The sequence below is a fragment of the Cotesia typhae genome, unplaced genomic scaffold (assembly GCF_013202065.1).
Source record: "Cotesia typhae breed Kobodo isofemale line unplaced genomic scaffold, CoteBio_Ctyphae scaffold_13, whole genome shotgun sequence".
NCBI classification, from domain to species: domain Eukaryota; kingdom Metazoa; phylum Arthropoda; class Insecta; order Hymenoptera; family Braconidae; genus Cotesia; species Cotesia typhae.
The window spans coordinates 17471508-17494468 of NW_027423774.1; the positions used below are offsets into that span (position 1 = coordinate 17471508).

Below are 22961 nucleotides of genomic sequence, written 5' to 3' on the forward strand. Positions count from 1 at the left end.
TGTTTTAATATGCGCCACACTGCATTTCCGATAATAAGGCTGCTGCGGTAATCTGAAAACTCGATTTCGTTGATTCATTTTTTTGTCAGTAAATTTATTAAATGTTATAAGTTATAAATTATAAATTATAAATTATAAATTATAATGTTACCTTAATTTAATTGTTTCCCACATGAGACAACAGTCACTAATTATTCACAAAATAAATCATTAGTGAACAATACCCGGTAATTTAATCTTAATTTTTTTATTATTATTTTCTAATTATCGATGCAATGTATTGTGCGGGTCTCTAATAAATTTTTTTGATGACTAATTAAAAATACAAACCCGTTACTGTCTTTCATCGAAAGAACTTTACAGCATTAACGCGTCGAACTTTATTCGAATAGCGGTAGAGTGTGACAGTTGACAGTAATTTATTATCGATATTATCAGTACACAAACAACTTTATGTTATACGCATCGGATGGTTCAAAGCCGCCAGCGACGGTCATGTTGTCGTGTTAAACAATTGTGTTTAACAACCAATCGAACGAGTTGCCATTAAATAGATTTAATAAATAACCTCCCTTGATTTACATCGCTATTGTACTTCTAAACGTTTAATCGATATTCTGGTACCTTAAAATCAATGTTTCATTCAATTTACACGAAGAATATGTCATTTAATTGACAGGTTTATCATCTTTTTTTTTGTGAATTATGTTATAAATTTTGTTCACGGTGTATTTAGTAAAAATAAATTTTAATTGACTTATAAAAATAAATTATAATTGATTTATCGATTTTTATGGACGGTTTGTTTTCTGTATAGAAATTACAATAATCAATAATGAAATATTAATTCCTAAAAACAGATAATTAAATTTTTTGAAAAATTATTGAAGGTGAAGAGATGTAATAATAATTTTTTGTACAAAAATTCAATTTTTTTTTTATTTCTGTAAGCATTTTTCAATATTTCAGACAAAGTTTAAATTAAAAGCCGAAATTTTTTAAATCAGAAAATTGTTTAAAAATTGCAGTGTGTATGATATAGACCAAGTTGATTTTATTGAGTTTTTGGAAACTATTTTACACATTCAAATTTTTATAGTGTACTGAAAAAATCGTTCACTTGATTCAAGAAAAAAAATTTGAAACTGAGAAATTATTTTTTTTTATCTTCACTATCTAACAAAAATTTTGAATACTTAAATAATTTAAAATTTTTAAATTATTAATAAATTTTTTTAATTTCATAAATTTGCACTGAAAATAATTCCAAGTCAATTTAAGAGAAAAATTCTTTAACCACAAAAATAATTTTTGAGAATTCGATAATTTTAAATCAAGATGAAAAGACCTTGAATTACGAATTTTTCCTTATATAGCTTAAATGGATTTCACTTGATTCGAGAATTTTTTATTTTGCTTAAATATGATAAAACTCTTAAAAATTATTATTTCAGTTGAATAATTTTTTTTTTTAAACAAGTTAATTTTTTTCGAATAAAAAATTTGTCTTGAATAAAGAAATTTTTTATACAGAAATAATAAGTAATTTTCCATACTACACGATATTTGTCCAAAAAAGGAACATAATTCCCATGTTACAATAAAAGTGATTATCCATCATGTGTTTAACTCCATGAACATGTCCAGCATAACATATTCGTTATGAAATAGGTATTCGTATTTTTACCTCAGCAGGTTGATTTTTGATGGATGGCCGGTAACGTGAGGTGGACATGAACTGGATTCAATTTCTGGTCGATTAAATCCACCGATAACATAATTTTGATCGGTGAAATGAACGTTGCTGCGTCAACTACATCGTAAATCTCGTTACTAACCCGATGAAGCTTCTCACGAAAGCGTTTATCGTAAACGGATGTGAGTTTATGCACGACCGCGAGCACTCGCGATTATATTTTTAAGCGAAACTTGTGCGGTGACTTTATGCATTTGATCCTGTACTGTATAATGTCGTACACATAAATAGCTGTTTATATTTTATTTATGTTTATATTTATTACGATCCCGGAATTCTCCAGCCAGAGCTAGTATATAAAGAGTTAACTTACAGGCCAGGCCGCGCATGTAATATCTAAACACGACAATTTGTCACGCTCGATTCAACGCCCATCATAGTGTCAGCTTTTAAATGTCCATATGATATTATTGATGCCGAGAATTAGCATATCGTTATTGTTATGCCCGTGATATGAGGGAAGATCATTATTATTCACTCGCTCTCTCAAAATATCTCCCAGCGAGTGTCCGCATGCATCCACCACTGCAAACTGAACACCGATAATTCAATGGATTCCTATTATGTGATTTTCTGTCGAATCACTCCGTATGACCCTCGTGACTAATACAATGCTATTGTACATTATAATTTATAATATTTAATATTGCTAATAATATACTTGTGCTGTACTCCAGTGATAAACTTTAAAAATCCCGAGCGATAGATAGATCCCAAGATAAAAACGCCAATAATTGGATATTGTACTGGTGAGAATAAATTAATAAAAGAATTAAAAAAAACAAGCAATAGAAAGGATCAAATAAAATAAAATCAAATATGTGTAGGATGTTTGCTACAAAGAAAAAACAAATTGACTTTCAAATGCTATGACTGGAAAATTGTTAATATTTTAGTATTATTATAAACGACAGTGTTTGTACAATGGCGACAGACAGTAATTACAAATTTAGTTTTGTGTTTGACTGTTTTTTAGCACACTGGTGCTTGAATGAGTTAGTAGTTAACTCTTGATAGTCGCTCATCGTTATTTCTATCTAGAGATACCGGATAAACCATAGGTTTTTATAGCGGCGCCAGCGCCAGTTAACACCTTACTACTTTTATGGTTATTCTACGAATATTTTTTTCTTTATTGGATTTTAGTTACGTCATTTGCTGAAAAGTTTGCTGGTAGTTCATTCAAACGTTCTCTTTTATGGAGCTTGTTTTTTTTTTTTTTTTTTGGATTGAAAATTATTTATTTATTTTGAATATTTGGTAATTATTCGTAATTGCGAATCTACCTATTATTAGCCATAAAAAATAAATTTTTTTTTCAAGCAGTTATGTATGTTTTTTGAGCCAGAAATTAGCCGACAACTGTCATTTTTTTTTTTTAAAGTAATTCACTGATCATTCAAAATAGTATATTACACACCGAGGGAAGTAAATAAGAAAGCCTCAGATCACATGTTTGTTGACCTCGGCTTCGCCTCGGCCAACAATTACATGTGATCTGAGACATTTCTTACTTTACTTCCCTCGGTGTGTAATATACTATTACATAATTACAGTGTAAATTTTTACAAATTACTGTCGGAGTAAGCACTATAACTTTAATAAAAATCTATTTTTATACTCTTTTTTTTTTTTTTTTTTTTTTATTCATTAATTCATTATTTAGTTGCAAACAAACGGAATACAAAACTGTAACTTAAAACCGTTTCGTCTAATTACAATAAATTTTTTTTTGATTGGTCTTTTGCTGTCTATTAGAAAACTTAAGCGATGTCCATATTATAGCATAATTAATACTGAATGTCGGTAATGTAATCTTGATTTTTTTTTCTCCGATTTACGCGGAAAAATTCGAATTAACTTGAGTTGATTTACACTTACTTTCATCTTTTTCCTTTTTGTGATTGATATTTTATCAACTTTGACAAATTTACAAGTAATACGGGCGCTTAAGGCATACTCATTTGGATTTTTCAAACTTTTTAATTTTTACTCGAGATGTAGACACATGCTAACACGTGATGTGTGTTTACAGTAATTATGAGTACAAACGAGAACCCAGAATAACTTTATTTCATAAAAGACTAATTCCATGGAGTAATTGAACATAAACAAAAGTAATAGCCGGAGAATTAGTACCACTGGAGCTCTTTGACGGAAAAGGAAAGAGAGTTGGTTAAGTGTTTGCTACAAAGGCTAATGCATTTTCAGAAAACTGGCACGAGTGCTAAGACAATTATTTTTTTTTCAACATAATTTTCACTTTCTCCCCTATCTTTTTGTTCTTTTCTATAAAACATGTCCATTTTCCGCTTATCCTTTCCCTTACTAATGCTGTTGATTTTTTCCCAATATAATGTAAGTATAACGATTAACTATTATAGCTCGTGTGTATCGGGCTAATTCGGCTGGCGTCGGGTTTTTGTGCCAAGAGACAGGATTATCGACGAATGCAGAGTAATGGTCTGAGATAAGGGAGCTATTAAAAAAAGGATGTAAACTAAGAAAGTGTCTGTCTGGGTATTAAATAGGAGTAATTAAATGAGTGATGTTTACGAGGCATACTTTCATTACTCGGATTATATTCTCTGGAACTTAAGCCGGTAGAATTAAGAATAAAACCAACCGTGGTATGTGATGTCCGTAAAATTGCACAAACACTTTACTCTTCTCTGTAAAATTTAGTGCCCTCACTATTATGACGCTATTAACTATAACGCGACTTTTCGCGTTCAATGACAAGTAAGGACTCGTAAAAAATTACATTCTGTAGATCGCATCAAAAAAATAAAATAATGTTTTTTTGAAGGTGGAACTTTTAATTCGAGAGTTCAAAATGATTTTCATTAAATTTTTTTTGTCCGCATAAAAAAATTAATAATTCCATAGTTACTTTTTTTGTTCGATAAAATATTAGAAAATTAACTTTTTTTTTTCTTCAAATTATTTTATTGAACGGTAAATTTACAATAAAAATCATAAAAATTTGTAAAAAAAAATTTAGTTATTTGTTTTAAAAGGTTTTAATTAAATAAAATATAATCTCGACCAAAATCATTAATAAAATGTGTCCAAATGAATCTAACGATTCTAAAAAAAATTTTTTTCTTAACACATTGACATCGAAAAAAAAATTTTTATCTAATTATTTTTTTTTAAACTTTAAGAACAAACGAATGTTTTGGGAGCTGTGAAACTGAACAATTATCAAAAAAATTTATGACAGCATTTATTTTCTTTCGGTCACTTTGTAAAACAAGAAACTGATGATATCGGTAGTGAAACAAAAGTAAAAGTAATAATAAAAGTTATTTGGAAATAAGACGAAGCTCCATTATCTGGAGATTATAAAACAAGTTTATTGCGTGGAATAGTTAACAGTTAACCGATATTACGAGATTGGTTTTCGGATACGTAACGGACAACTCGAATAACTGAGATCGAGTCACGTGCTCCCTCGTTAACACTCCAAGTCGAACACAGATGATCACTATTGTCTCACCGCATCGTAATCGGCCGAATTCGGTTCGCCGTTTAGACGACTTAACTGTATACATAGAAGTTTGTACCGTACCGTGGGCAATACAAGTTATTCTACGGATAGGATTCCAGCTCCAGATACTTTTACTTTCCTCAGCCCTCAGACAATGACTACAAGAAACACGGCGTAGTCTTCCATCGGGAAGTACGTTCACGTAACATTGTGTTTCTAACTTTCCTGCTGGGGTAAGTACCAAAATTACATCTCCCTCAGTTTCACTGAGCAAAAGCCCTCGAGATGAAAATGTTCGGGGTGTCCGGAATCCATATATATTACGCGATTCTGGTTTACTTCTATTCGTTTCCCCGTCGTTTAACGATCTTTGTTTTAGGAGCAGTGGCGCTCAGTTAGAAAATTCAAAAGCTTCGCTACTTTTTACGTCAGAATTAGAGAAAGAAAATTTTAACACTTATTTATTTTAATTGTATTGCGTACAGAAAAATCAGAGCAAAAAAACTTCGACGCTTAAATCTAAAAATTTTATCAACTTTCGTTGATATCTTTGAAACAATTTTGAATTCGATAAGGATTATCGTATGTATGCGTAGAAATTTATTCAAAAGGATTTATCTCAATTCATTGCGTAAAGATTTATAAGATGTGCTCACCTTTGGTGAGCATTGGCGCGTTGTGTGGCGTGCAATTTTCAAAAAATCCAAAAATAACTTCTGAAATCGATGACATCAAATTTCTGTAAAAACGCGTCTGAAAACTCAACAAATAAGCTTCAATTTCTTTATCTACTTGATTTCTCAGATAAAAAGTTACCTATTTTTTCAAGTATTGAATGAAATTTTACTGTTGCATCAGTTTCAATGATTCTGCAAGTTTTTGTTGAAAATTCCTCTTCCATATCAGCTGTCGAGCAATCTTTTTAGACTTTAAATTTGTTCAAAATGTCGTCAACATTCTCTATCTTGTTTTTAGACCATGAAAAAGTTCCCGAATTATTAAGTATTAGGCATAAATTTAAAAATAGAATCCTTTCCAATGACATTAATTGTCACCAGTAATTTTCCTCATAACCAAATCTAGCATTCTCAAAAGAATTTTCATCATCGATAGATGTTCAAATATCAATTTCGAGAATGTAACTCGGCAGATTCGCACTAAACTACACAGAAAGAGAATCATATCCCTACATACCATTAGCATAATTGTAACCATTAGAAGTTCTGCGAGTAGAGCATGAGTGAGTGTGAGGAGTTACACACTGACCACTTTCCAGGTAACCCTCATCCGTTGCGGTGATTGTGGTGGGCATGGACGGCCCAACCGCATCCACTAAAAGCCAATGCAAGGATCTGATCCTGCGTGCTCTCTAATGCTACACATATCATATATACATATATGCATCCATACATATCTATCACTGCGGGTGGAATGCAAGAGCTTCGGATGATGCAGAATAAAACGATAGTCCCAATAGATACCGATTTGCCCTTGATAAAACTCCTTGGCCCCACGAAACGAGACGAATCAATTGTACTCTGGATCGAGAGCAAATTAGTTGCGGTGGCCTTGCATTGTTTCCGCGGGATAAAGCTTTTTTATGTTCACAATTCATATGGCCAAGACAACTGGGCTGATGGATGATGGATGTTGATGTCGATGGGAAGTAGAAATAGAAATAGAACTCTCTTATCAAGATTCGATTAATCGATTCCAACTATTTCTATTCTATTGTTAAATCCGCGGTCACGCTCAGTCTATTATTGCACCTATAGTAGAGGGTATCGAGATAGTACCGTAGATCGAGCATTCTCTTGGCAGTCGTATGTATGTGGTGTTATTCAAAAATCTGAATTCGTTGATTGCTGGAATTGGTTCTGTTGGATTATACGATTGACTCGTGAAACGAGGTTTCCCCGTGAGAATTGTGAATGGATTGGAGTGAAGAGCTCAAAAGTATAAGTCAATGTCCCTCTAAACAATGCAGAGCCGAAGGGCTCTGTTCTCTCACTGTCCTCCGGTAATTCAACAGATTCCGGTGTCTAAGTGTGGGAATCTGCTCAACGACAATCACAGTATCTGTGGATGTTTCTGTCCTTATTCGTGTAATTTAATTCGATTATTCGAGATATACTCCATTTGGGTATCGACGAGGTACCTAGACACTTTTGTCTCTTTATTGCGTTTCTCGTTTGTCTAGTGCAATGGGCACTATTTTTCGAACACCAGTACTGGCGTAGGCGACCTTTCTCTCGAGCCATCCGATACGGCCGTTACTCCCGTTTATCTGACTATCAATGAGAACCAATTTGATTATACCGGGGTGTTTTATTTATTCACTGTTCTTCGATATTTTTATAGCTCTTGGAGAATGAGAATCAGGTATTTCTCAGTACAATATGGAGATTTTTTGGAATAGTGTATTTTTTTCAAGAAAAAAAATTTTATAGTTTTAAGGTAGGCAATTTTTTTATAATGATTGCTGAGAAAGAACAGCAAATTGAATTGTAAACTAAATAACTGTTTTAAAGTGTTAAATCCATTCTTTACTATAAAGAATTAAGAAATTAAATTTATAAAGGATTCTAGCATAAATCAATAATATTCTCCGTGTTAACATGGTAGTGTTTTGCGCCAAGTACAAGTAAATAAAGTTTGGAAAATCCAAAAGTGCATACCTCATAATCTCATTTTCCACAATAAAATTTATTAAAATAAAATACAAAGAATACTTTTAAGTCTTTCGCGCTATTGTCTACCCAGAAAAGAAAAGGTACTGCACATGTATTGCAAGCGAACCTTATTTACATAGATATAGATACACAAACGACAAGTGGATTTTAGTTTATTGCTAATTATAAGTAAACTACATTGAACTAGATGGTGATCTTCAAAAGGACTTACTTTAGATGTTACTGAAGAAGCGTTTAAAAAAAATGGATTTGATCAGTTGTTTTTCGGCAGTTATCGTGACCACGCCATTTTCCATACTTACATTAGACACCCGGACGTCCACGGAATAATTTTTTTAAACATTTTTTTTTATTTATTTAAAAAGCAAAATGTCTTAAGTGTTAAAATTAGTATTTTTTCATGACATTTACGTATAAATATTGTTCTAAAAGTGCAATAGAAAATAAATAGAGACAATTTTAGTTGAAGAAATCGCTTGATTTTTGTAAGGCGAGTGTAGAGCACAACTTCATCTGCTTCGTTTATGAGGTGTGCAATACAATATATCTTTTTTTCAGTTGAAATTACTGCAAAGGAAAGATAAGAGCTACGAAAATTTTCGATTTCAGGGTTCGAAGTATTTTCCAGGTGAATTTTGCTTTAAAGAATTTACCACGAAAATTCCAGGATAGGTGATCGTTCGTATTTCAAAGAAGGAAATTATTCAAAGTTTACTTTAGAACAGAAGGGTGTAAATATGTAGTCGAAACATTCGAACTATTCAAGAGGTTCGAATATTTAAGAAGATTTTAAATAAGAATTCGATAAGCAAAAAATTTCATGACATTTCTAACAAACTTCTTGATCAGTTCATAAGCATATTACGAGTTACGTTATTATTTTTGTCATTCAGTGGTAGTCATTTGTCAAAATTCGTTGTATGTATTTACTTTTGTTGATATTTCTTCAAAAACTTATTTCTTCATTTTGTTAAACCATCGAATATGTACTAAACAGAGTTTGAAATAAACAAAAAAATCATTAAAGAAGATTTGGCAGACGGCTCACAATTCCCGTTTCATCGCCCGCGTTATCAGTTTCAGGTCAGCCTATTACAATCCGTAAAGCCTTCGACTCACCCCTCATCCCGAAGTGAACAGGGCAGAGTATATCGTTTCACACACCATGTATGTTTACGATTATGGTTATACTGATGTCGGTGATGCAGCCGTTCTTAAAACTGCTGCACCAAGATAACCGTTCGTTCCCGAGCTCTCTATACTCTCTTCTCTGGTCTTCTATTATATTACATATAGTACACAACTTTGATGATAATCCAACAACGTGTTTCAGATCCCGAGCCCCTCGTGTAGCTTCAGTTTTTCCATCGCTTCGACACTTTAGTTTGTCCCTCAATTACTCCGACCTATTACTCAGGTAACTAATTTCTGTACCTCGTAAAAAGGCCACTTCATGTGAAATGTTGTTTATGACTTCGCAGTGGAAAATCCATTAAATATTTATTTCACAAATAAAACATTTAAAAACGAAAGAAATTTTAACTCCATACTTAATAGTGTCTAATTTAATTTTCTTCAATATTGATCAAAATGCAGAATGGAAAGAACAAACTAATAATATGTTTATACACATAATAAAATTAACTTGACTCAAGAGCAAACATTTTGAACCAAAAATACCATTTTGAAGAAAATTATTTTTTTGAATCAAGAGAATAAATTCTTGAAACAATAACATTTTCTCAGACCAAGAATAATTTCTAGACTCAAGAATTTATTCTCTTGACTCAAGAAAATCATTTTCTTCAAAATTATATTCTTGGTAAAAGATTTTGGCTCTTGAGTCAAATTAATATTTTTATCAGTGTACTTTTTATTCAATAATACAATATTTCATCATCATCATTGTAGGTGTAGGAAGTTAAGAGGTTATTGTTGATAGTTTATTTTACTTGTTAGTAATAATTTATTTTTTCATTTATTTGTTTTAAAGACATCGAATTTTCAAAAAAATCTTTTTTTTTTTTTTCTAAAAATTGTAAAATCTTTGTTTTTTATGTACTGGTAAAAAAAAATACAAGAAAATTATTTAAAATGTGAAAATATGCGTTTTTTTTTATTTAAAACTTAAAATTTTTTTTTTTATTTTTTTTTAATTTTAATGATTTGAAACTTTTTCATCTTGTACATAACTTTGAGCTGATTCCGTTTATGGGATTTTCCTCGTTACAATTTTTGAAAACTTATTTTTTTCCTGTCAATGATTGTAGACACTATAGTGACACTTTCTTTCAGTTTTCATTTTTAATTAATATATCTAATTATCAAAATTAAATCAAGGATACTTTTTCGCATCATTTACAGCTTCTCCGAAAGTATTGCTTCTTCTTAGCAAGGTCCCAACTATATCCAACTAAAAAGTGCTGGTGTCTTTCTTATTATTCTTGTCTCAACGCCCACGACATACACAACATCTCGGACTCTATTGTTTGTTTCCGCTGAATCATTTTGCAAACTCTCATTTCTTTTGTCTGGAGTTTAGTATCTTGATGATTGTACTTATTATATTGCTTTGAATTTGTAGTGTATCTGGTAAAGGGTACAGCGTTTAAGTCCCATTACATGAGACATCCTCTAGTGAGAGGATTACTTCTCAAGATTATTACAGCGAAGATTATAAATATTTTTACACTTTTAATTGCTGTACTGTTAAAGTGTTGCAAATAGGAAACATCGCAGCTTATATAATAATAACGGTGCATCATCCTATGTGTCGTCATTCCCACATTAGTCAACACGTGATGAATGCATCGACATTATTTTTTTTTCAATCAAATGCAAATGGAGCATTAGAAAATCGCAACTAAATAACGTGACAAATGCTAAAAGGGCGTACTACAGCAGTTTTATAGAGTATTGTGCCAAAAGAGTGCTTAAAAATATTTTTTTTTCGTTACTCAACATAAAATCGTTCAAAATGTCATCAGTAAAAAAAATTTTTTTTAATTACGAACGCCAAAACAAATCGTATCGTATAATCTAACGGCAAAAAATAAATTCTCATGCGCCCGTTTCGCGTTTGTCACGCAAAATATCAGCGAACTCTGAAGCCTCTCTATATCTATTTTTCAATAGCAAATGCAATTCATGTCAGATCGAGAGTGAAGGAGAGTAGACAGTTTAATTTAAGACAGCCTGCAAAGACGTTTCGGTAATCCAAGATCCTCTAGACACGCCCGTCTATTTCCTTTTAATTCTTCTCTGGGATGTCCGTCTTTTATTTAATTTTATTTCTTTTATTCCCAACGACGACACGAGCAATCTACCAAGTCACCGTGTCGTATTTTTCCAGTGTAGGACCAGCCATTTGCTCAAGGAAAATGATTACTTTAGCGGCGCGTTAATTCGTCCAAGTGTCTTGATCCAACTATTTATTTTTCCTAAGTGAGAACAGTTAATTACTTTTATCTTTTATTTATACTTTGTTATTCTTTTTCCACTTCCGCTTTTATTTAATTACTTTTTAATTAATTACTCTCTCATAAAATCATCCATTACCATTATGATTATTAATTACCAAATTAAAAGTTTTACTGTCAAATTAATAAAATATAAATGTTTCAGTTTTACGAAGTTTGGATTTATTTAAAGCCTGGATAAATTTTATTTCAAACTTAATTTTGATTTTATAATTTCATTTTAATTACAAGGACAACAATATGTGAGAATTATAGAAATTGTTATGTTTTTGACATTTGTGATGTAAAAAAATTCGGCGGAACTGACAATAAAAAAAAAAAGAAATCTTGAAAAAGCGAAAGTTATTTGCAATTCACGTCTGAGATAAAAGTAACTAGTGAAAAATAAATGTTGTATATGATACAATAATAAATAGAAGACTAGACAGCAGACATCATAGCACTTGAGATAACACATACTTTTTTGTCAGTAATACCATCTAATACCCACGTACGTAAAAGCTCCAGAACGTGGTCCTGATCAGAGAACGTGACTTGAACGAGTTTGCAAAGGGTTCCCGTGTTTTATGACCTCAATTCCAGAGGCAAAAAATAAAATATTAAACTTGCCTACGCTTCGCATGACCGGCTGGTTTTAATGACTCTATTACCGTAGCTTCCTCACTCGCTAAAATTATTTTTATCATCTATGTATCAATCTCCATCCACATATTTATCCATTGTATCCATAAGTATTCCCATTAATTCAACTTTGATTTTGCATTTTATGAATTTATCACTCTCCATTATCATCATCAATTACACTTTAATTTATTTAATCAGAATCAATTATCACTATCAGATTCTAGTAAAGCTTTAAACTATAATTGACTGGGAGTATGCCATAAACTGCTTATACAAGCTCTAAATCTGTAATGGCATTCTATACATAGATTCTCTGTCCAGTTCGTGTTACAGAATATCTACCCATGGAGAAAATTTCTGAAAAGTCTACACAGAAAAAAAAATTAATTTGAATCAAGAGAAAAATTCTTAAACCAAGAAAATAATTTTAAAGACTTTCATTGTCTTGGATCAAGACGAAAAATTCTTGAATCAAGTAAAATTTATTTAAACCAATAAAAATTTCTTAGTTATAGAATTTTTCTATTCAAATCAAGAAGATGAAATTCTTCAAAATTATTTACTTGGTTCAAGTAAATTTTTTTTTCTGTGTATATATGGCTTGACATAATCTAATATGCGCATATAAATTTTTTTGAGACTACCACGTGGAAATTGGCCATATCAAGACATATACAGCCATATCAGGCTTGATATATTTTGATGTAGTCTATTATATCCAGGTATGAAAATTATTTAGATCAAGACATATTAGGCCATATAGGACCATATCAAAAAATTTCATATGGACATGTCAAGCCATATATATTCCGATATGGCCATTTGTTATATCAGAATTCACCAGAATATACAGTTATATCAAAAAATGATAAATGCGCATATCATGCTGTGACAGGTCAAATCAAAAAATTTTTTCACGGATGGGTATAATTTATTTTTCTTTTCTTTTATTTTCTGAGCCACAACTTAAAAACCGGATAATTAGTTATCGACAATCAATTAAGCAATAAATAAAGTTCATTTATTAAAGGAAATTAAGTAACCCGGCGTTTTCCATACACTCTTTACTCTCTCTCTCTCTCTGGTCTTTACTGGCACGTTAACCGTTAAAGTAGCTGTTTTAGTGCGCGGAGGCGAAAAGTAGGGTGTAAAAGGTTATTTACTCGCGGTGATTTTATGGCGATGCCCCATGCACCCACTCGAGTACCGCAGGTCCAAGTCTATCCTCTATTCAACATTATTATTATTTTTAGGATGCTTAAATCTTCTGTAAGCTGCGAGCAAACGTTAACTTTTATTTTATGTTTTTTTTTTTTTAAACTAATTTGTAACTTGTAATTTCTTGCTACTAACCTTTTTGTTACCCAAAAAATTCTTATCTAAGTTCAGAACGTAAAAAATAAATTTTCCCTTCTGTCTGATATATACGGGTAAAACTATTTTTAGAAACTAAAGATTATTTGGTTTTTTTTTAGCATAAAAAAATCAAATTACCTTTAATTTTTTACATTTTATATCATTTTTCGAAAAAGAAAAATTTTTTTTTGAAAAATTGACATTTTTTAATTTTTTAAAAATTATTATTTGTTTTATGATTTTTTATGGAGAAAAAACAATATGTGATTGTTCTAAAAAAAATTCGAAATATTATTTTTATGGGTTGAATTATTTTTTGGATTATAAAATGAAACAATTGCTATAATGAACGAAAACGTACGAAATATGATAAAAATTGTATTCAAAATTTAGATGGAATAATTTTCATGAAGTTATGGTTATAAATAATACATCACCCTGTTTCAACATAAAAACATTTATATATTTGAATTTTTCATGCATAGGATTTTAACGTTTTTGGAGCATTTGTTATTGAGTATTTTTCTTCTCGAACCGCTGATAAATTCAAAACAAATCTTTTATATTTTGTACTTACAATTTCACTCTTGAATTTTTATGTCAGCAAAAACGTGTGTATGTATATTTATATTTATGTGAATAAAAAATAAAAGAAGTAGAGGTGAGTACAGAGTATCACCTAGAGAAGTGGTAGTATTGCAACAATTGTAAACCGAATACGGGCGATAGTATAGAGTGGAATAAAGTATAAAGTACGAGAATAAAAAGTGATATTGGAATTTTTCTAGTATAGCATCTGCGGGGTGAAATACAGTCGGCGGGTTAACGCTACAACAAATGTACGTGGGATTGCTCGGGGGAATTCAAATCGCATCTAGATATAAGCCTGCGAAACGTCGTCGTTTCGAGCTACGGAAATCATAATATTCATTCATAATTCATTGTTTTCTCACAGTTCCCACCTCATCCTCATACTCTTCTTTAGCTTCGGCAACGTCTTCTTCGAAATTCACTTTTTATTTTTCACATCCGCTCAGAGCACTGCTGCTAAAATTCACTCGATTTCTAATAATATTATTCGGTTAAATTTCTTCATGCAAGTTTCTTCCAGGTTTATCTAATTTATCGCCAGTGTTTTCGTTATAAAAACAATTTAAACTTCTGCTATCAACATTAACGTTTCTGTGCATTACCAGACTTTACTATGTTTGAGATAAAAATTTTATCACGTTAATTGTATACATAATTTGATCAATTTATTTTTTATATTTATGAGTTACGATATTTAATTGATACTGTAGTCATTTATAATTTATAACAATGTTCTTCAGTAATTTTAACTAATTTTCAAATCAAAAATTAAAAAATTTTTTTTTTTAATTTATTCGTCAAAAAAAAAACCTAAAAAATCATTATTTAAAATTTTTAACCCTTATTTTTTATTTATAAAAAAATTTTGAACCCAAAACTTTTTTTTTTCTAATAAAATTATTAATTTATTTTTTAAGAAAAAAAATAATTATAGATTGTAATAAATAAATAAATGATAGTACTCAATTTTCAACTCGGCCTCAGTTTCCTGCGATGATATTTCATCTCTTCATGATTATTTTCAATGTTAAATAAATTTCATTCGAAGCTACAAAAAGTTCAAAGTGATACCTTGTTAAAACATTAAAATTACTATTTAAAATTTAGTAGTAACAACAACATAAAATTACTGTTGACAATATTACCATAAAATATACGTAAATAATATCCTAGTACACTCTTTTATCCGTAAAATCAGCGAACTGCAGTCCCATGAAGTATATTAACGTTAAAATGCAAAACACGGCTCCATTTTTCGCTTAAAGAGTTGCATCAGCCTACGCCGTTTCCTTATACTTTATACCTTCTTATATATTAAGCATATATACTAGCGTAAAAATATCGGCGATGAAAAGAGAACATGCATGGATAGGAATAGAAGTAAAAAAAAGAGGTAGCATAAAAAAGACCGGTAGCAGCGCTACGGTACGGCCGCGTTATGGGTTTTATTTCCACAAGTGAATATATACGATCGAAATTTCCATAGGACAGCAGTTACAGTTAAACGAGCTGAGCGCGTGTATTTATATATGCCAGTGTTGCAAATACATAAAAATAAAAGAAGCGAAGCAATAGCTTGGTTCGTATCCGAGGAGAGTGGAGGGTAAATAATGGCCGTGAACCTTTGACACACACAGGAGGCCAGAGCGTTTAACCCGAGGAGGATCGTCGCGCAAGGTCACTGGATTCTCTTATACTCTTACTATTACTTTATGCGTGGACATCAATAGCAATTCCATTTTCCCCGTCCTGGTCCAGTGCAGTGACCAAAGACGGTTACGAGCCTCGTTGAGTACCTGACCTGTCCTTTCTTTGGGTTTATCCTTGATTTATCGGAAACCGTCTCCTCACTTCGCTTCCAGGAGTATGAGTTCATGTGACCAGAGTATGAGTGCCCGAGTCAAGTGTGAGGGTAAGCACGGGATAATACCCTTATAAATTCATGAGGGTCCAGGCTTCTACTCCGAGCACGGGTCATTTAGATCCTAAGTATTTTAACGAAAATTTAGAAAAAACGGTTTTGTCTCCTCGATTTACCGGAACCGGTTCAACCAAGATTTATTGCACGGAAAATAATCATTTTTTTACTCCCGCCTTGTCAATTGTTGCTTGTAACACTGACAAGGGAAAAAATAACGATGACGGGTTTAAGAATAATTCTCTTTTATTGCTACCTTCTTCTTTTTCCGAGGCTAAATATATATGTTCCGCTATCTCAGAGCTAGATTATAATAATATGAAATATCAATTAAGACTTATTAAATTGAAAAGTACCATAAAACTGGACTGATTTTTGTTATAAAATCAAAAATTTCATTTCAGTGCAGTGTTTTTTATAAGTGAGGAGCTGATTTTCAAAAGGGTATCTTTTCATATTTTAAAAGAGCAGTTTTTTGAACTTTTTAATATTAATTACTTCAAGAATTATAAAGATTTCGGACTAAAAATCGAATTGTAGCTTCATAACCGATAGCACTTTGTAGCTAAATTAAAAAAGTTCAATAAAAATATTTATAATTGAAGATAACCAGTTTTTTGTCTCAATTAATAAAAAATGAAAAGATACCTTTTTGAAATTCAACTCCTCAAGAAAAGAACATAATTTCATCTGTAGCAGAATTGAAATTTTTACTTTGAATTTCGTTAAAATGGTAATTTTTTACGGCTTCAAGATTATAATGTCGTAGATTGTAATTTTTCATTTACATTTAATAAAAATTTAGGGGAATTTTTTTTTAGGACAGAAATGAACCACCTGACTATATGACGACTTATAACTGCGTGGTCGATAAAACTTAAAAATTTTTTTAAAGCTTTAAAATTACTTTCTGATCATTTAAATTGGATTGATTAAAGCAAGAAAATTATTTGATGAAAATTCTTGAATTTTTTTTCGATTCAAATTCTACAAAAATTTCACCTGAAAAATAAATTTTTGTTACAGTTGCAGCATTCTTTACTGCTCATTCCCGTTAATCACTGGATCAAATAGGCTCTTAAGAAAGACAATACCCAAAAGAGAGACATCGAATACTGAAGGGTAAACACCAGTCCAGACATTCTCGGAGCAGGAGTAAACAGACGGAACACAAAAAGAGGATTTGAACCCCAAAATCGCAGCGACATTGAAGGATCGACAAATTATGCGATAAATAATCTTGAGGCTTGTGTAAATAGACGGCCAATTAGTGACATTTTTCGCCCCTACTCGCTACACATTATAGCGCAGTTTAGAGCTGGTGTTATTTATATTTATTTATACAACACAACGTACGTACAATGTGATACAATACAATACAATACAACGCGATAAGATATAATGGAATATAATGAGTATGTGTGTTTGTCTGTGGGGCGCGATGAATTATTTTAAAATTTATATTTATAATCCGCTGACGTTGTTTACCATACCAAGGCGCTTATTACTGTTTGCCTTCTTTCTCTCCCACTCGATAGTCTTAGGGCTCAAGAGAAATCTGACACACCGGGCATAAATCCCAGGTGACACGCAGATAAATCAATTTTTGCCAGTTACCTTTTACATTATTGCTTCTCAAATTTCGTTTATAAGGTCAACATCACTGGGTGCCTATACTATACATATTCAAATATTATTTACTCATATTATATACATTTTGGTTGACTTGTTTCACTTTGCATACAATTAAGAGGAGCCAAAAAAAAAAAAAAAGTCCAACCAAATTTGAATATATTTCATGTAACTTTATTGTTCGACTTTATATATTTGGTGGATTAACGATACGACAACTAAACACAAAATCACTATTTTTACAATCGTGAGAGGATGTCTTTAGTGAATTTCACAGCGTGATCGGTTTGTAGTTTAAAGTATGTGTGGTATGCGATAGTTTCTTGGAAAAACCCAGCAGGGTGCCATATTCTCGGCCAACACTTTCGTTTCTCTTTTCCGTTCTTTAATCTAAAACATTAAAACCCAGTTCATTTTTATTGCGCCTGTTTTATTTATGATGATAAGTTAATAAGTGATTGCATTTAATCTTTACACTTTACAGTTGTGTTATCGCTGTTATTTGACCCCAATGAGGCTAATTTGACTGTAGGCTGGTTTATGAGGCCGCATTGGCATTAATAAGACGCATTTCGGCGAAATGAAATAAAAGGATTATAGCGGCTGATGGGCGAAATGTTGATAGCCTCGTTAATTTGCCGGGATACCCTTGACTGTGCTGCTAACTGGCATTACTCAGTGGTTTCTAATCCATTAATCCGTTGATTAATCACTCGCAATTTCGGTGAGTCTTCGAGCATTAGAATTGGAAGTACGTTTTATGGATTATTGGGCTGGTGTACCGTACTCGAAATTTTCGAGTACGTTAGTGAAAGATCATAATGAATAGTGATTCATGATTAATTAATGATGGTCGAGTGGAAGAGAAGGAGAAACGCGTGTATTTTCGGTATTAATTAGTGATACAACGTAATGACGGTTTTGATATTCAAGCAGCCTTCTGAGATGTAATTTGGGTAGCTTCGATATTACACCGGGTGCGGGTTACAGTCTTAGGTAGAACGACAGAAGGAAGATGAGACTGGTTGTAAGATATGTCAAAATAGAACAGTAATTATGCCAAGCACAAGTTTGGACAACTCATCAGTGCCAAGTGTTGCAAAGGTACATACATCAGAATTCATTACATTTTAGATAGGGATTTTGATTTCAGTGTTTTGTTTTTGATTAATATTGATGATTGTTTAAGGGTTTATACGCACTTAAAATTAAAAAAAAATAAGTATTATTTTTTTAATTATTTTTGCAATGTGTATATGTTTAAGCAAAATCTGTGTCATTAAATTTTGATTGTTTGAAAAAATAATGTGAACTAGAAAAGAATATTTTTTTAATTGAAGTAATTGAAAAAATACAGATCAAAAAAAGATAATGCACATCATTTCTCTTATCAATCAATGAAAAAGCCTCTTCAAGTTAAACGAGAGGCAAGACAACAATTAATCTTACTGCAATAATTGTCTTTGTCTAGAAATTATTTTAATAAATTCGATTTATTGCTCCAGATAAATTCTTCTTTGAAGCTGTTTTGCTCCAGTTCTGTTGATGTCTAGGACCATCGAGCGAAAACTCTCCACTTGAAACTAAACAGCAGACGGTGAAGATGTCTTGATGGTTGACCAAGAGCAAGAGATGGTTGACGACGCCCATACCATGTTCTTCTTACTTATCTGCCCGAATTTTTTGTCATTTTGGTATCTTTCTTCATTGGTACTCAAGAATCTGAAGACCTGCTGTATTTTATTAGCTTCTATCAGTAAACTTCTAAATCCAGTTTCAAGTTCTGGTCTATAAGGTTTTATTTATCGAATAAAATGACAAATGACAATTTTATGAGGTAAACTCTGAAGATGTCTTGAGGCGAAATTTGAGTAGTCTTTTATTTAATGCCAGATTTGTGGTAATTAAAGACTAGATTTAAGTTTATGAGAATAATAAAACAAAAGTTTGGTAAATAAACAGCGGGAAGAAATGAAAACTGGAAATCTTGTGTTCTGTGTTCCTTAGAGTGAAGAGAGGAATTCGCCTGAAAGTAGACACTCGGTGGCCCTTGACAGACTCTGCGGCGATCTAGAACCCTCAGCCCTTAATTAAAATCATTACCGCGGCCTAAACCAACCTGCTTCAAGTCCGGAGTTTGCCAAGAAAAAGTTTACCCTTAGCTCAACACCTCTGTTCTCTTATCACGTCCAAAGTTTGTTCTGGATCAACAATCGTACTAAGAAATGAGTTCTCTTCTCGCGTCTTGGCATTCATTTTTGAGAGCCTGAAGTTTGGTAATTAATTTGTTGGGATTCTCCTTCGGCAATCACAATTACTGATCCCATCACGTTTCTGTGGCTAAAAGATACATTCAGAAAAAAACTAAATAGTTCAAGAAATATATATTCTCTTCAAAATTTTAATATTGCTTCAATATAATCAATTTGAATTAATTGCAGAAATTCACTCATGAATTGATAAATTTGAACTTTTGAATTAACATAAAATTTTTCAGAAAAATTTAATTTTAGCAAAGTACCTTTACTGATTTCATATAAAATAGACATACCTATTCTTTATCCAAAAATTTATTGTAAACTGATGAACAGACATACGTATTTAATGCTCATAAATTGATACTCAAAATTTCAAATTTTTGGTAATAGTCTCAGTTTTTTCAAATATTTTTCAGAATATTTTAAAGTAAAAATTCAATTTTTCAAAACATTATTTCGGTATTTTGAATGAAGAAACTACAATTTGCACTAAAAATTTAAAAGTTCTACAAAGAAAACAGAATTAATTACAGTTTTTGAGAATTTTTAGTAGTTATAGAATTTTCTTTATTTTTTTAAAGTCACATAAACTACTAAGGTTACCCAGCTTTTGAGGCTGGAACTCGTTTTATGTTTTGGACTGAGCAGAATAATACACTTAAATATTGAAAATATTCATTGGTGTACGCCGGGCTCGAACCCGGTCCAATGCTTTGGTAAGTAAAGGCCGGACCCAATAGGCTACTGCGCGCTCTAATTTTCTTTATTAACTAATGATAACGTCATTTTTTACCAATTGACAATAGATACCAACCGAAGATCTCTTAAACTAGGACATTAGAAATCAAAATAAAAAATGATTGATGCAAAACAATTTCTTCAAAATAATATTGTTCTTGAAAAGAATATTCCTTTGAATCAGGACAAAAGTTCTTCTCTAAGTTATCCTACAATAAACACAAACTATTTATTCCACCTATTTAAAGTTTCGGATATCCTCCCCGTATAATATGCATATTTTTATATACACTATCTACCTACACTTACATACTGTAAGATTTATTGCAAGCTACATCTGTGCTGAGCAAGTACGAGAGCTCATATCTCGTGATTCTATTCTACAACAGAGAGAGACCGGAAATCTTGGGCTGAAGATGAGCTGCATACCTAAATTACGCGGAAGTAAAAGGAATAGAACCGATGGGACAAGACATATGGAACAGCTCTAATGCAGCTGCGGCGTGACCCACTTCCGGCGTGAATGTGCATAAAGACTTCTCGTATCGGCTATAAAGACGAGAGTCCTTTTTGCTTAGCCAGCAACTTCCGTGCACGCTGGCTTATAAACTCTGGTATAATACATGGTGTGGTTCTACGCGACGTTGGTTCCTGAGCTCGAACTTAAACTACTACTTAGAACATGTACATGTACCTTCTTCTACATGCTGATGGTGATGCCTATAGGGCAGAAAAATCCTCGGGGAATCCACGAACAATGCGGGATTTAAAACTTCTGAATTTTTCGACATCTCCTGGCAAACGCGGTGTGTTTTCAATATTCCCAGAACGGGAATTCAAATATCGGAGCTCAAAACTCGAGGGTTAAACTCACATTTTCGCATTTGCTAAATGTTTTTTTCTGCTGGATTTAAATTTTTTCTGAATATCATAACACTTTGAGCTTCAAGTTATTATTTACATAATGGATTTTTGGTGTTAAATAAAAAACGTATAGGTAGATAAATATGCATTAGAAATTTTCTACACATAAAGTTTTTCTTAATTTTTATAGAATTTTTTTCGTAGGGAGGTTATTTCGTTAAATTTTAATAAGCTTTGTTTATTTATATTGTTTATCATGGAAAATAATGGGTGACATGTTACTTTAGTGGGAGGGAGATTGATGTGTCCAATTTTCTCACTTTACCAGAAGATATCGTCCTGAATATGAAGGAGCCGGGAGTGTGCCGGCGTGTGAGGCGTTCGAGGCGTTCGAGGAATATAAGTATTCATAGGGCGGTTTGTAATATGTCACAAATTCGGACGTGGATTAAGACGAGCGCCTGTATCTCCGGTCTCGAGAGCTGATACCTCCTGCTTTCTCGGATACTCACTTATTTTTTAGTGACTTCTATATTGTGGGGTTGTTTGCACTTTATTTAAATTTATACAACGTACTTAATACTGTGGTAAAGATGATATTAAGGGGTATAAACAGCACGTGGGAACGGTGAAAGAGAAAGTTTTTTGGAAATTGATCTTCTAATTTTTGAATTCTAACTTTTTGTTCGATTTTATCGAAGTTTATTGTGTGAATAATTTTTAGTTATTGATTTAAATTAAAAATATAATAACAATTATTTGAGGATCATTTCAATTAAAGTGAAGTTGTTTATAATGTACAAAAGATATACTAAGGCTTATTTTCACAAATTTTGAATCGTAATATTTCGATGTAGATAAAGTAATAATGAAAAAAATTTTTAAGATATATTACAAAAAACTTTAAGATTATTAAATGCTGTTAAAAAAATTAGCCCGTTGATTCATCAAGAAAATTAAACATTCAAATGACTACAAAAAATTCAAATTTTATTTGTACTGAAAATTTTGTTTCTGACTATTAAAAATAAATTTCTAAAAAAAAAAAAATAAATTTTAAAGATATTGAAATAAAATTTTTATTAAATAACTATTAATTTTGATACTTCATTAAAATTACTCAGTTGGGTAAAAAAAATATGTTTGAAAATTTTAAATAAAAAAAAAATTTTTTTTTAAGAAAAAGCCAATTTTTGATCTTTAATGAAATATTTAGCTAGTGATGAAAAAATTCGGAATAATCATATTTTTGAATTACGGTTAATTTAATGTAATTAGTAGAGTTTGCGTCAGTATAAAATTTTTAAAATTCCCTCACATATAAAGCAGTCACGATACTCTATTTATCGTCCGTGAAGAGGACAGGTTTCGCTAATATTTCATAAGATTTATTATCTCAAATGTTTTTTTTTTTTTTTTTTTTTCCTATAAGAATAAAATAATTATATCAGAACTTTTCGTGAAAACGCCGGAAATAAAGAGCGAGATATGGCGTTAAATGATTTCACGTATAACAATAAAAAAATATGCATAATGTAGTATCCATTTGCGACATAAAT

General features: G+C 31.5%; 1 protein-coding gene across 1 annotated transcript in view; it reads left to right on the top strand.

Moving 5' to 3' along the window:
• Positions 1 to 22325, top strand: part of LOC141534225 (uncharacterized) — a 138614-nt gene extending 116289 nt beyond the window's left edge. Inside the window, exons 5-6 of the transcript XR_012480388.1 lie at positions 16937 to 18646; positions 19048 to 22325. The gene's annotated coding sequence lies outside the window, so the exon portion shown is untranslated. The remainder of the gene's footprint in view (positions 1 to 16936; positions 18647 to 19047) is intronic.
• Positions 22326 to 22961: the final 636 nt, after the last annotated feature.